Below are 13,478 nucleotides of genomic sequence, written 5' to 3' on the forward strand. Positions count from 1 at the left end.
TTCAATGGGACACAATTCCATGATATGTTTGGTTAGTTTGACAATTGATATGTATTTTTATCATGATCTAAATCAAAAAAGAAAAACAACGCAATAAATATCCTATTTTCTGTATTTATGATACAAATAAACTTTTTATTGCAAGTTACTTATAAATAGGCCTTAGCATCTATATTTTATTTAGAAATTTGTTACAAAACAAACACTAACGAAGCAAATCTTCCAGCAATATGTTTGAAAAGCTTGGTCTATCGTGACCAAAAATTTAAAGTCAAAAAAAGTAGACGAGACAATATTTCTTAGTTCAGAAAACGATTTGAAGACGTAATTGTTTTCGCTTTCAGTGCTAACATAATAGAGCCGGGTTACTCAACTAATGTTAACAATGGTTCAGTTTGACAAGTTGAATATGTTTAGCGGTTCGGTAAATAAGTTATTTCCCACGTAACCACAAAAGTTAAATTATCGGCACCAAACCACTTTTTTAGATAAACTGTAACTCAAATTGAATTTCTGAGAAATTGGGGGGTCTGGGAGTCGAAGCCCCCTAGCAACTAGGACAGCGTTTCTCAACCTGGGGGTCGCGACCCCCAAGGGGGTTGCGAAGGTCATTTCAAGGGGGTCGCAAAGATATTTATAAAAAATTTTCGAAATTGCAAAAATTTCCAGATAAATGATAAATCTTTGCAGCAATCACTTTAGCATACATGTCGTAGCAAGTGACTGATTGGTTACACTGTTACGAAAGAGAACGGATAGCTCGGTTGTAGGCCAATTTATCATCGTTTGTTCAAGTAGAACGATATTTCTCTGAGCTCAAAGAAAGAGATGCCGCGTTTGTACAAAATCCGTTTTCTACTGCTTTGGATGTTGCTGATATTCCAGATGAATTACAAGACCAATTTTATGAACTTGAAAATAATTCTTCCGCATGTGACGTTTTTTATAAAATGCCACTCTCTCAGTTCTGGTGTGCTGTGCGTAAAGCATACCCAGAACTATTTGAACTAGCTTTTCGAATATTATTTTCATTTGCCAAAACGTACTTCTGCGAAAGTGGTTTTTCAGCTCTTGTCCATATCAAAACGAAGGCAAGAAATCGAAGGAAAGTTGAAGATGATATGAGATTGGCCTTATCAAGCACTCAATCACTAATTTCGAAGTTGGCCAAGCAGTTGCAGAGTTAACCGTCGCATTAAAAGTTGTGACATTCACCAGTTCTTTGAAATTAAATGTTATTGAAATGTATTTTTGTGCTAATTTGTATATCTATAGAAAACCTAGCAGGAAGGGGGTCGCAGGCTGTATTAAACACCTAAATGGGGTCGTGAACCACAAAAGATTGAGAAACACTGAACTAGGATAATCACATTAAAAATTGCTTCCTCCCGGTAGAAATCTGTTTAAAGAAGCCCTGAAGCGTGGCAATGAGGTTATTTTTCCAAAAGCTCAAAGTCCGCCATCAACACCCAGAAAGTCCGGATTCGGACCGCCGTCCGCCAGTTGAGTAGCCCTGTAATAGAGTAATGGTAAGCTTATTATTCTGTCCGTTTATACACCAACTATCCGACTGTGAACGGTAACTTGCAACGGCCAGATTACACGGATAACTGTAGACCGGTGTCATAAAGTTTCGGATAAAGATGATATAAAAATACGAATGAATTGTTTACCAGAAACTTTTTTGAACAAGATACTTCGCTGTGAAGGCTTGAGTGGCATTGAAGCTGTTTTTGTATTTGTTCTCAGCATGTAGAGAAATGTCTCAGTTTTGTGCATTCCTGTTTTCCGTCTTCGTCGTCGTCGTCGTCGTGTGAGCGTCTGGGGCCGAGGGTCTATCCTTTTACCACCCCAGTATCACGATGTTCCCGGACTACACTGGAAGGCTACTAAAGAGCAGCCAGTCTTATGATACGCAGACCTTCCACTCCGTTAGGTGGCTTGAAGATGGAGCAGTCCTATGTTGAGCTGCAGAATGGTGGGGCGTCTGAACTTGTCCATTGCCCCTTGCAGCTGTGCCGTCCGGGTGGAGGCTCTTGGTTGACAAGTTTCGTTTGGCATCTGCTTGGGTGCAGATGTTACTCACAGGATGGGGCACGAGGAGCCACTTGTCATCCATCACGAGGCGCCATTTTCCGTCTTAGAATTACTTAATACTTTTTACTTTTTAGATTTCTTTTTGTGAAAATATCATACCTAATAATCTTGAAAATTTATTTTTTCGATTATTCGTCAGTTGAAAGATTGAAACATCTAGTTGCAACATACACTTGCCAAATATGAAATAGCCGAAGTAAAAGTGAAAACACAACAATATTTACTAAGATGAATCAATATTTTTTGCAGAAGTAGCTATAGGTATTGCTTTAGTTTGTAAATTTTGTAATCTACCAATCTAAATTAATTTTCCCTGGTAAAAACAACCCACAGTAGGCTACTCAACTCACAATTCATTTAATGTCTTTACTAAGTCAACATCTTTGCGCAAGTTACCTAGGTGCACGTTAAAATAACGTAATATTTTCAGACTAGAATCTTGAAAGACAAGTCAAGGCGTTTCAAGATTGAAAAACATATGTACTTTTGCCTGTTGAACTGCTTTATCGAGAAGAAACATACCTTGGTATCACCTACACTAAATACTTCTAAGATGTTATTGTCAAAGATATCTGTTGGCAACGCTCCATGGCAAATAAATAAAAGCTTTTTATAATTTGGTAAATGTTTATTTCTCCGAATGCTGGACTGAAAAAGAAAAATGTCAAAAGCAATGACTTTGTTTTCTACTGATTTGGTTTGTTTCTGAACAACGGTATTCAGTCTTTATTTAGTTTTTAAATAAATTCAATCTTTTTTTCTAGTTTTTATAGTAGGATAAGCTTTGGTAGGCTACCGATTGCAGCATTAACTGCAGCATTTTCCCAGCAATCTAAAATAAAATAAGCTATATCTTTGAAGTGTTTCGAAGTAGGACATCGCTCTGCCAGCAATTTAGGCTACTTTCTCAAATGCATTCCACTAGTTGCTATTGAATACTTCACTTTGCTTCTATAAGTAGCACGACACATAATATCAAACTCAAATTGGTTGAAAATTGTGGGGATTTTTACCTCGTATTAAAAGAGGCTTATCACCATTGCTCTACACATGTACACAGGCTAAGTTTTTTTGTTGGTGTTCCTTGCGGCCGTTTGAATGATGTTCGTAACGTTACTATAGGAGCAAGATTACCAATTACTCGGCTCCATGGTTGGCGATTAGATGAAAAATAAACTTATGAGAGCAGTTATAGCCAGGGCTGTGAAGTCGGGCGAAAAATGTACTGCTCTGACTCCTCAGTTTATAATTGCCCGACTCCGATTCCGGCTTCAGCGTTACCAGATTTTGGAAGGTTGCCAGAGTTTTTTTTAATTTTACCTTTTTTCATTTTTTAAAAATTTTATTTCACTTTAAGTTGCCATCGAAATTGAAGCAGTGACTTTCATAATAAATAACAAGAAAAAACACTTCTGTTTTTCGATGAAGTTGTTGAACTCAATATGGAAAACAAAAAATAATATTTTGAAAAATTATTACAAACAAAAATTTTATTGTATATCGTTTTGTATCCAGCCGCAGTCGGAGTCGGCTTTTTTTAAGGACTCCGATTTCGGACATGCCAAAATCCTTCCGACCACGACTCCCGCTCCGACTCCACAGCCCTGGTTATATCGTTTAAATGACACTCGATATTATGTTTAAGTAGCCTTTTTTCAAGTTACTTTTGGCGAGAAAAAAGTCTGCGGTTGCTTTTTGATTGGCTTTCTCATCAATTTTAGTGATTTTGCAATATGTCACTTTCGACTTTGCATTTTGTTTGTTTTCTTTTCATTGGAGGTCAATGTAGAATCAATGATTTATCACATGCACTTTTCAATTATGAGCCTCTGTAAATCAACGCCTTTTTTTTACTTTGCCTAACTATCAAGACGTTGAATCAATGTAAAAAGAAAGAGTTTTGCTGAGTGAGCCAAAACAACCGAGTTGGAGCAGACGTTAAATCTGCAAACGTTGAATCAATGTAAAAAACGACTGATTTGCTGTATGAGAAGATTGTATGTTCATGTTTGCGCTTGCTTATTTTCGCGATGTCGAGAACTTGCTAGAAAATTGATAAACGCCAGGTTTGTGGACGAAGAAAAATCAAGATCAAGGCTCAAGCAGCAGTGATGGTCCAGCTCCTACTCTGTGTGCACTTGTGCAGCGCACTTCAAGGTCATCTCACCGTAAGCTTGTTGGTGGAATAGCCAGGCCTACAAGCAGAAAAACTTTCATTACCCAAACAGAAAGTTGTTAAAACGCCTCAGATTTGCAAGGCATCTCCAAATAGTCTATATACGAAACCTAGAAATTATAAAATGGTTTTCTCAGTCCGAAGAAAACTTGCTCTGGTTGGGTGGTTGGTTTGGTTGTGAATCTTTATCCTCTAACTGACAAAGCCTTGATAGGTTATTCCTAGTAGTTTCGCATACTTCTTTCCGAAGTTTCTGATTTCTAAAGTGTTGTTGTCAGGAAATTATTTCATCCATTAGGTGCCGCCGAATGCAGAGCAGTCCTTAGAATGCGTTGCTCATGCGCACATCCCGAGAGTCGAAAGCCAAGCGCTAACCAACTGAGCTATCTAAGCTCTTAGTCAGTGGATCAAACGATTCAATAAAAATGCTTTCGGTCGGTGTAAACAAAGTAGTAGGTTGTCTTACAAATTAAACTTCTAAAATAAGGGGCTAGAAAGAACTTCCGCTGTGTTGCCACTTCAAGCTCTATGAAATGTCGTTTATCTTATTTGCCCATACGCCATAAACAACATTTACTGGCAGGCTTATGTAGAAAAAAAACTATGTCATCTATCCATCATAATTATACTACACTATAATGATGGGTAATAATAAAGTCGGCGGTAAAATTAAATTTTTTATTCCTAACATCGCTTGCTGCAAAGAACGCCAGTAGTTGCTCAAAACTAAAAAAAGCAGATTTTTTCAAAATAAAAAAAGAAATTTTCTTGAAACAGAACGTTGTTACGCTATGTAGGCTGGTTTATCAATTTACAAGCTCAGTAAGTGATGACAGTCAAACAACCGCTCGGCAATAAAAATAAGATTGAAAGTTTTATCACGTTGCCAAAATTTACGAAGTTGTCTGAACACAGGCTTTAAACCTTTACCCACTTTTTACACTGTGTACAATTCGCTATCAAATCTCAAAAGCAAACATCCTACGTAAAATCGCATAAGAGGTCTGGTAAACAACACTAATCGTTGCGAAAGCTTTCCGTACTTGAATTAATTATTCAACTTTACCAATCACATCAATCATCAGAAAATTTTTAATATCATTTATTTCACGTTACTTAACGGTTACTTTAAGCATACAGTACGCTAATTGCGTCAAAGAAACATTCGAAGAACAAAGAAATGCATTCAAAGAAATATTTGACGAAAAGCATGACGTGATACGAAAGACGTCACGACCGTATACTGTTGTACCTCATGCCGTTTTAACCACGTTTTTGTTAGGTTCCTGCGCAGCCATCTTTCACTTCACTTGAAATAAAATCTCATGTAAGCATGTTTCTAAAATCAACTGATGCTGATTTTTTGTAAATCTTCAAAAACGAAAGACGGACATCTTCATCAAGTATAAGAGCCGCACACTCCGACTTCGACGTGACACAAAACGATAAACAAGAACAGTTTTGTATGCAATTGCTTTTTAAGTTATTGGTTTTTGTGCTCCGTGTTGCACCCTAAACCTTTACCAGAAAATGGAAGTGTTTGTTGTAGTCGGTTTTTGTAGAAGTCTTTGTTTCAATTTAATTTCAGTTAGACATAAGTAAAATTAAACTTTAAAAAAATGAAAAAGGGCAATAATTAAAAAAATCTGGCAGCCTTCAAAAATCTGGCAACACTAAACTAGGAGTGGAAGTCGGCCAGTTATAAACTAAAGAATCGGAGTCGTATATTTTCCGCCCGACTCCACAGCGCTTGTTCGATTAGGGAAGTCACATCAATTGTCACAAGTGGTGTTGCTTATCCCGCTTAAAATATACGTTTGTCAATTAATACTGATGTTTCATGCTTAGACTTTAAAATGAAAAGATTCGGCTGAAGTAGATTTACTTTCAACAGGTTGACTCCTAATAAATGACAGTAACGCAATTAAAAACCCCTGACTGAGGCAGTTGTTATTATTTTACGATTTATAACTGCTGAGGAGCCCTGGATCAGCGTTTAACCAGAAAAGCAACCGACGAAAGCAATAAAACGACACTAAACTATTTTATAGCTTTTTTTAAAAGTTGTAAATGAACCGCAACTAGTAAACAAGCTACAAGAGATGAAGCCTTGCAATGGTTGTTTTATATAGGTTTTATTTTATCACACTGTTCTACACACAAGCCACAATACTTCAATTTGCAAGCAAATCAGTACGTTTCACAGAAAATTTGCGTTTCCGATGATTTTTTTTCATAATCTTTCATCGTATAGACTACAAATGATGACAGTTTATATGGCAAAAAAAAATTAAATAGGCTTTACCACTGTCCCTAGCCGAAATGAAATAACTTTTTTGTAACAACAACAAGAACAGATTTATATAGGAAAGAAGGTATACTTCACAGAACAAAACAAATTACTTATTACTCTGGTCACAGTGACTAGAGTTACAGTAAGATTAGAGTCTGGTCTAAACTATTCAATCTACTCCAGGGGACTCCAAACTTTTTTTTCGAGCGGGCCAGATTGAATTATACGGAAGTGGCCGCGGGCCAACAGCTTGTTTTACGTAAAGAAAGATGCACATATAGCGATATTGTGTTACTTAATGTCATTTTTATGCAACAAAACAATATGTAGGTTTAAGTATTTTGTTGTATAGCCCACATATCACTGAATAGTGTATATGATAAGTTAGGCTGTATAGGTTATTTGCTTTTCAGGTCAGTGATAAACACTTAAACAGGTATAAAATATCACGTAGGTGGTAGTCGCTCAGCTTTGATCAAGTGGTTCTTGTTCAAGTTCATAATCGAGAACGTCTGATCACACAAGTATATTGAACCGAATAAGCTCAATTTCTTTGCAAACTTTCGCTTTTCTGGAAATTTGTTTTTATCCAGCTGCTGGCAAAAAGGCACTAATGAAAGATGTTGTAGGCTACTAGAAAAACAAGCCCTAGTTAATCTAATCGAAATCAGCTGTTTCGAATCAAATCAGCTGTTTGCCGCAGGAGCCTCCTATCTGCTAAATGTCTTCACGTAACTTTGCGTCATTGATTTGTGTTTCTTTCCAAGCAATTAAGCGTCATGTGATTTTGCATCTCCTCTGTCTTTTATTCTTATGCATTTCTTTTTTCGATTTTTGTGTATGTAGCCTAGATCAGATCTGTAGGCTAAATTCAACTTATGAATAACATCAGTCAGTTGGTTATTTAAAAAACGCTAGTATGGCCGAAAACGTTTGTAATTTTTAGTTTATTTTAATGTTATTATGTTAAATGCCGTCTGGTTGTTAGGTTAATAAAAAAACACCTCTTCACCAAAATTGTGTTATACAGTAAAGTGAAAATTTGTATACTGTATTGTGTTTTTATTTGGCACAATTTCTGGTCGTTTGTATAAAAAATTCGATTCGCAAAGAATGACATTCTGTTTTACAATGTATCCTGAGTTACACTTTGTATAAAGTCAATGTGTTGAATGGATCATCAGTCAGGTATGCTGTCCAGTGGCTCCGAGAGGGGGGGAAAGTCGGGCCAGTTTCCCCCCTAGCAAAACATTGTAAAGGAAAAACGAGTAGTTTTTTGTTTTTGCACTTTTGAGGGGGGCCCATATTTAGTACTAAAGTAAAAATGTACCAACTAAATAATCAACAAATTCTTAAATGAAGTGCGTAGTTCCATGTATTTCTCAATCATTGTAAATGTCACTCTCGATGCTTCTCATCAAGAACAAATCATTTTCGTGTTAAGGTAGGCGATATTGAACAGCTTCAAGACGTAAAATCTGAAACTGAAATGATTTCTGTATCACTGAACGGCTTCGATTGTTTTGATAGTTTCAACTTGAAAACTGGCGCTGTGTTAGCTAAGCGGGAACTATTTTTGCTTGACAACTGAACCTTAACTTCAAAATATGCGTTGGCCAGGCATAGGATGTTGTATCCAACATAAGTTATCTGTGAAAGTTAAAGGTATCAGTCCAAGCACGATTAAAGAAAGTAAATCCTGTATATTTTTTGTTAATGGATCATCATCAGTCATTATCTCCGCCTGCATCACATTGCGCATCAACATGGGTTAGGCTATTTGCTTCCAAGAGTGACGATTTGAGCCAGCTCGCCCAGTGTCGCCAAGTTGAGTCCGGTCCATGATTGGATGTTGTCTTGCCATCGTTTTGGTTGTCTGCCACGTTTTCTTTTTTCTTCTACTTTTCCTTCTGTGCAAACTTTGCTGATTCTGAATTGTGATCTTTTAATGTGGCCGAACAGTTTTAAAACTTTTGATTTTATTAACTTATTGCTGGAATTGGATGTGATTTTGTCATAGTTAAATAATCTTCTGTTTTCGTGTGGTCAAGTAGCCTTTTGTTGGTCATGCTTCTCATGATGTGATTTGGAAGGTAGTGAGTTTTTTCTTTATGGATGTTGTTGCTTAAATCTAGTTGGAATTCATAATGTTGCCTACAGACAGCGTTGTTCAAATGTCTTATCCTTTTTGGAGTAGGCTAATTGATTATCTGTAAGCTTGTTGTGGCATCTTTAAAGTTATAGACCAGTCACAGAAGAATTTCTGAAAAATCTAAAGAAAGCTGTCCTATCATCTTGCAAAGAAAATTGACTTCGAGAATGTAATCAAGGCGGGGTGCAGTCAAACCCAATGCTTTACATTACTCTTTTGCAATTGAAGCTCTAAAGACGTTTCTTAAATGCATCAAGTTAGAACCAACAAGAGCTTGATCGGAAGCTGAGTCAATGCTAAAGTAGCCTACAACTAGCAGTTTTAAATTTGTGACTGCTTTGCATTATGTGGATTACGGTCCTAAACAAGATTCACTGATGAATTTAATGAAATTAAAGGAAGATGCAATCTAAGTAAGAGAAAGCTGAGAAGAGTAGGCTACTACTCGCAAGCTAAAGTTGCAGTGGCAATTATAAATTTAAAAGAAAATGACTTTGTTTTCCTGAGGACAGAACGCTTTTATAACTCCACTTTACTAGCTGAATCATTCGAAGGAAATGTATTCTACCGTACATTGCAAAGGATTCGATCGTTGTTGGAACTGACAAATGTATCAACAAACTTAAACATACGCCTATCGTCGATGAGTTTGAAGTTCCATGAAAATTTCATCGTATGTCTGTTGTGCAGTTGCGGGCATATGGGACAAATTTAAACCATTTGTAGGCTACAACAATGACATTTTTCAAGACATTTTGGATGAGTTGGTACTTTTGACAGAAATTACCCACACAGCAAACTTCAGCTGCAAACCAGAACGAACCACCCCATAATCTCTACACAAGGAATCATTGATTGCAACTTTCGAAAGGTTTTTCCAAATAATTTTGTTATGAATTTTTTTTGTGTTCCGGTAGCTACCTCCAACGGTTGTGCTTTGAGAACGTGGTTTCAGCAATTCCTGAAATTTGTAAAGAATTGTTTGCGCTCCAGTAGGTCTATGACTCAAAACGATTGAAAAGCCTAACTAGACATGTTGTGCATCAATTCAGACGTCGCAATATTTTATCATTTGATGCTGTGATCCGTAACTTTGCATTGCAAAAAGTGCAGAAAGGGTTGAATTAAATCAGGGATGTCCAAAGTCCGGCCCGCGGACCAACTCCGGCCCACGAAACGTTTTTGTATGGCCCGCGCCTGTTGTACAATGTGTTATTTTTGGCCTGCAGACACACAAAAATCATATAAATTCAACTTGCAGTTTTCAGAAAAATTATTGTGGCTGTTGGCCGCGAACACTTATTATCAAGACTGGCTCGCGTGGGAAAAAGTTTGAACACTCCTGAATTAAATGCTTGGTTGAACTATTTTCGTTGCCTGTAGGCCTATTGTGTGTTTACCCCTTTAATGCACATTAAAGTTGGGGGATGATTTTTTGCATAAATCTTACATTTTTAAGGTCCATTGAGGTTACAGGGATTTATTTTATTTTTTTTATGAAACAGGTGTAATCGTTGAAATATGACGTGGTACCTAGAGGTACCACGGTGCTTCAAAGGTAAATTTTTAACTTCAATTTATATTTTGAGTTTTTCTTAGTCTCGTGTAGAAACGAATAGAATGAAGCACAATTGCAGTGGTTTCGTTTGTACTGAGCGCAAGAATGTTGCCAATTAGGCATGAAAATTGATAACATGCAAATTAGGTTGTCAAAAATCGATTACTATAGACAAAAATGTGCAATGACAAGCAACTGCTGCTACTTAGCAACTTGAAATATCGCAGTTGAATAGCAAACTTGACAAAGCACGTTCAAGTGTAAAAACACTAGGATGCGTGTTACTAATGCAGAAAAGCGACATAGAATACACAAGTTCATTACAACTACTGGTGGAAAGCTTGGAAGCAGTTGCGGCCATTCACGTAACACAAATAAATTCCACATTCTAGACACATGTTGTTCGTGCGGCCGTTGCGACAATGCTTGCAACGTTGCTTATTTTTCTCCCCTTTCTGCATAGTATGCTTGACAGGGCCATTTGAGGTCTTGTTGTATTTGACCTTTCTTTGAGTAAGAATAGCACTGTCTGGAAATGCTCGTTTTCTGTTGGAATAGTACCCAATCAAAGTTCTAGCAACAACCCTTCTAAATGTCTTCAAATTAAGTTGATCACTGCTGTCGTTTTGCAACTTGGTGTAAACAATGAAAGCATTATTTACAGCAATGTCTAACAGATCAAATACCACGCGAAAGTAGTATTTGATTTTTGAGCGGTGGTCAAATTGGTAGGTCACTTTTTTCTGATTCATAATGTCTACACCTCCCATATACTCATTGTATCTTTTCCGAACAGCAGGACAAGAGATGGCAACTCTGTCACTAGAACCTTTCTTCTTGTGGTTGGCGACATGCAAAGGCTGGGCAAACAAAAAGTTAGACAATAAAAACACACCTTTGTTATCCATCCATTTTACAAAATTGACACTTCCACTAGAAAAACAAGCAATGTCTCCCTTTGTCATTTCTTTGTCGGTAGGAACCAAGGTTTTGGGCAGGTTTTTACGATTTACTCGTACAGTGCCTGCACTGTATATTTTTCGTTTCAACAACTCCTGTTGAAGAGCTGGTGAATTAAAAAAGTTGTCTATATAAACTTGACAACCAAGATCCCGGATTTTTTCAGTGAGCTGCAAGACAACTCCTTCACCCAGACCATGTTCAACTTGTCCTTTCTTTTTGCCAGTGTACAAGTCAAATTCATACAGATATCCTGATTTTGAATCGCACCGACACCACATTTTGAAGCCCCATTTTATAGGCTTTCCTTTCACATATTGCCGTAAGATGTTGTGCCCTTTAAATTTAATCATGTGCTCATCGATTGCTTGATGCTCACTCGGTGATAGGGCTGCTAAAAAGGAACGATTAAAGTGATCTAAAACAGGCCTTAGCTTATAAGCTCTGTCATGTTTGGGGTCATCACGACTTGTCATAAATTGATTATCATTGAAGTGAAGATACGCACGGAGCTCTTCAAATCTTCTCAGTGGCATTATGTTTGCAATATAGGGAACAGCAAGGTCAGCATCGCTACACCAATAGTCTCGCAAACAGGAATGAACATGGTAACCCATGACTATGTGCATTCCAAAGAACGCTTTCATTTCTTCCAAGTCTACAGAAAGAACATGGCCTTTCTGTTGACTATACAACATAGTCTGAGGGATTACAATTTCTGTCAGAAACTGTTCAAAACTTGCGATTGAGTCAAAAATTTCATATGGAGTTGAATTATTACTCATCCCATTGTCAAGAACTTGTCCATATTCATAATTAGATAATAGGTCGACATCATCTTTGGAGAGGTCAGCTGCCTCGTTCAGAGGTACTTTTTTCCAGAGAAATATATTTTCCTTTGATGTAGTTGCCACATCTTCTGTTGTTGCATCATCCTCTAATTGTGGTGCATCTGGTGGGTCAATAATAACTTCAATCGGCTCGTCTATACAACCAGTGCTTTCAACTTGTGCGACATCATTTTCCAAAAATTCTAAATCTTCTTCATCGAGAACAAGACCATCTTCGTTGTCGCTTTCATCACAAAACAGTATTCTGTCTATTTCTGCCTCTTTCAAATAGAACACTTTACTTTGTGACGACATTATACAATGTAATAGAAAATATATGTCGCCTACTATTATGCAAATACAAACGGTAAATAGCCTACAACAAAACAAGCAATAATTATGAATTTTGTTTTGCTCTCTTGACTGTGGCATAACAAATCCCTCAAAAAATATATCCTGAGTCCAATTTAAGTTCTGATTTTCATCCTAAAATAATTTCCTAAGACTGAAAAGAACGCTTAATTCACCATAAACAACAATAATGACACTCTTTATGTAAACAAATACTTTCTAGTCCCATTATAAAACAATTACTAAAAAAAATAACAGCCATTCACTTGATCAACCACAACACGGCCATTACTACCCTTGAGGTACAGTGGTACCTATAGGTACCAAGCAAAAAAAAACCTTCTCACTGCTGACCATGTCACAAAAAACGTTTTTGTAAGTTAGAAATGTCATCTCGATACCCTTGCAAGATGCTTAGTTCAATTTTAGTAAACAAACACACTCAAACCTTTTCACAGCACAGCCTGAACGCCTGTTGCTTCAACTTGCCAAAAAAGAAAAAGTTTAGACACCGGTATCTAGCAAACACGTGCTCAGAGTTTCCAAACTTTTATTTAACTTTAAAGTGCGTACTTTAGGCTAGATTTAAAACTTTGAACTGACTTGATAGGTAAAATACTGCTTGCGCAAGAGCAAAATTAACTTGTGGTACCTATATGTACCAGTGTACTTAAAAGGGTTACAAAGCTTTCTAGACAAAATGGTTTGCCTCAATGGCATTTTTGCTGCAAGTGTAATCCAGTGATTATTGATGACTTTTACATTGAACGAAGTTCTTTTCATGCTGAGGAAAGTAGGCTAATTTCAGCTTAACACGAACATGCAATGCAATATTTGCTAAAAAATATTATGGGGCCCATTTTTCGTGTTGTTTCCCGACCAGTGCTGATTTCTCTCGGAGGCCCTGATGCTGTCACATGTTTTTTACATCCAGAACTTTAGGGAATTGAACGCGGCGATGTCTTTATTAACTTCAATATAACTCAGTCTCTAAGATGAACTCTTTAGTTTCAGAAAACAGTTAAAATGTGTTGAATATGTTTATATTGAACAGTTGAATA

The sequence above is a fragment of the Aplidium turbinatum genome, chromosome 14 (assembly GCF_918807975.1).
Source record: "Aplidium turbinatum chromosome 14, kaAplTurb1.1, whole genome shotgun sequence".
NCBI lineage: Eukaryota > Metazoa > Chordata > Ascidiacea > Aplousobranchia > Polyclinidae > Aplidium > Aplidium turbinatum.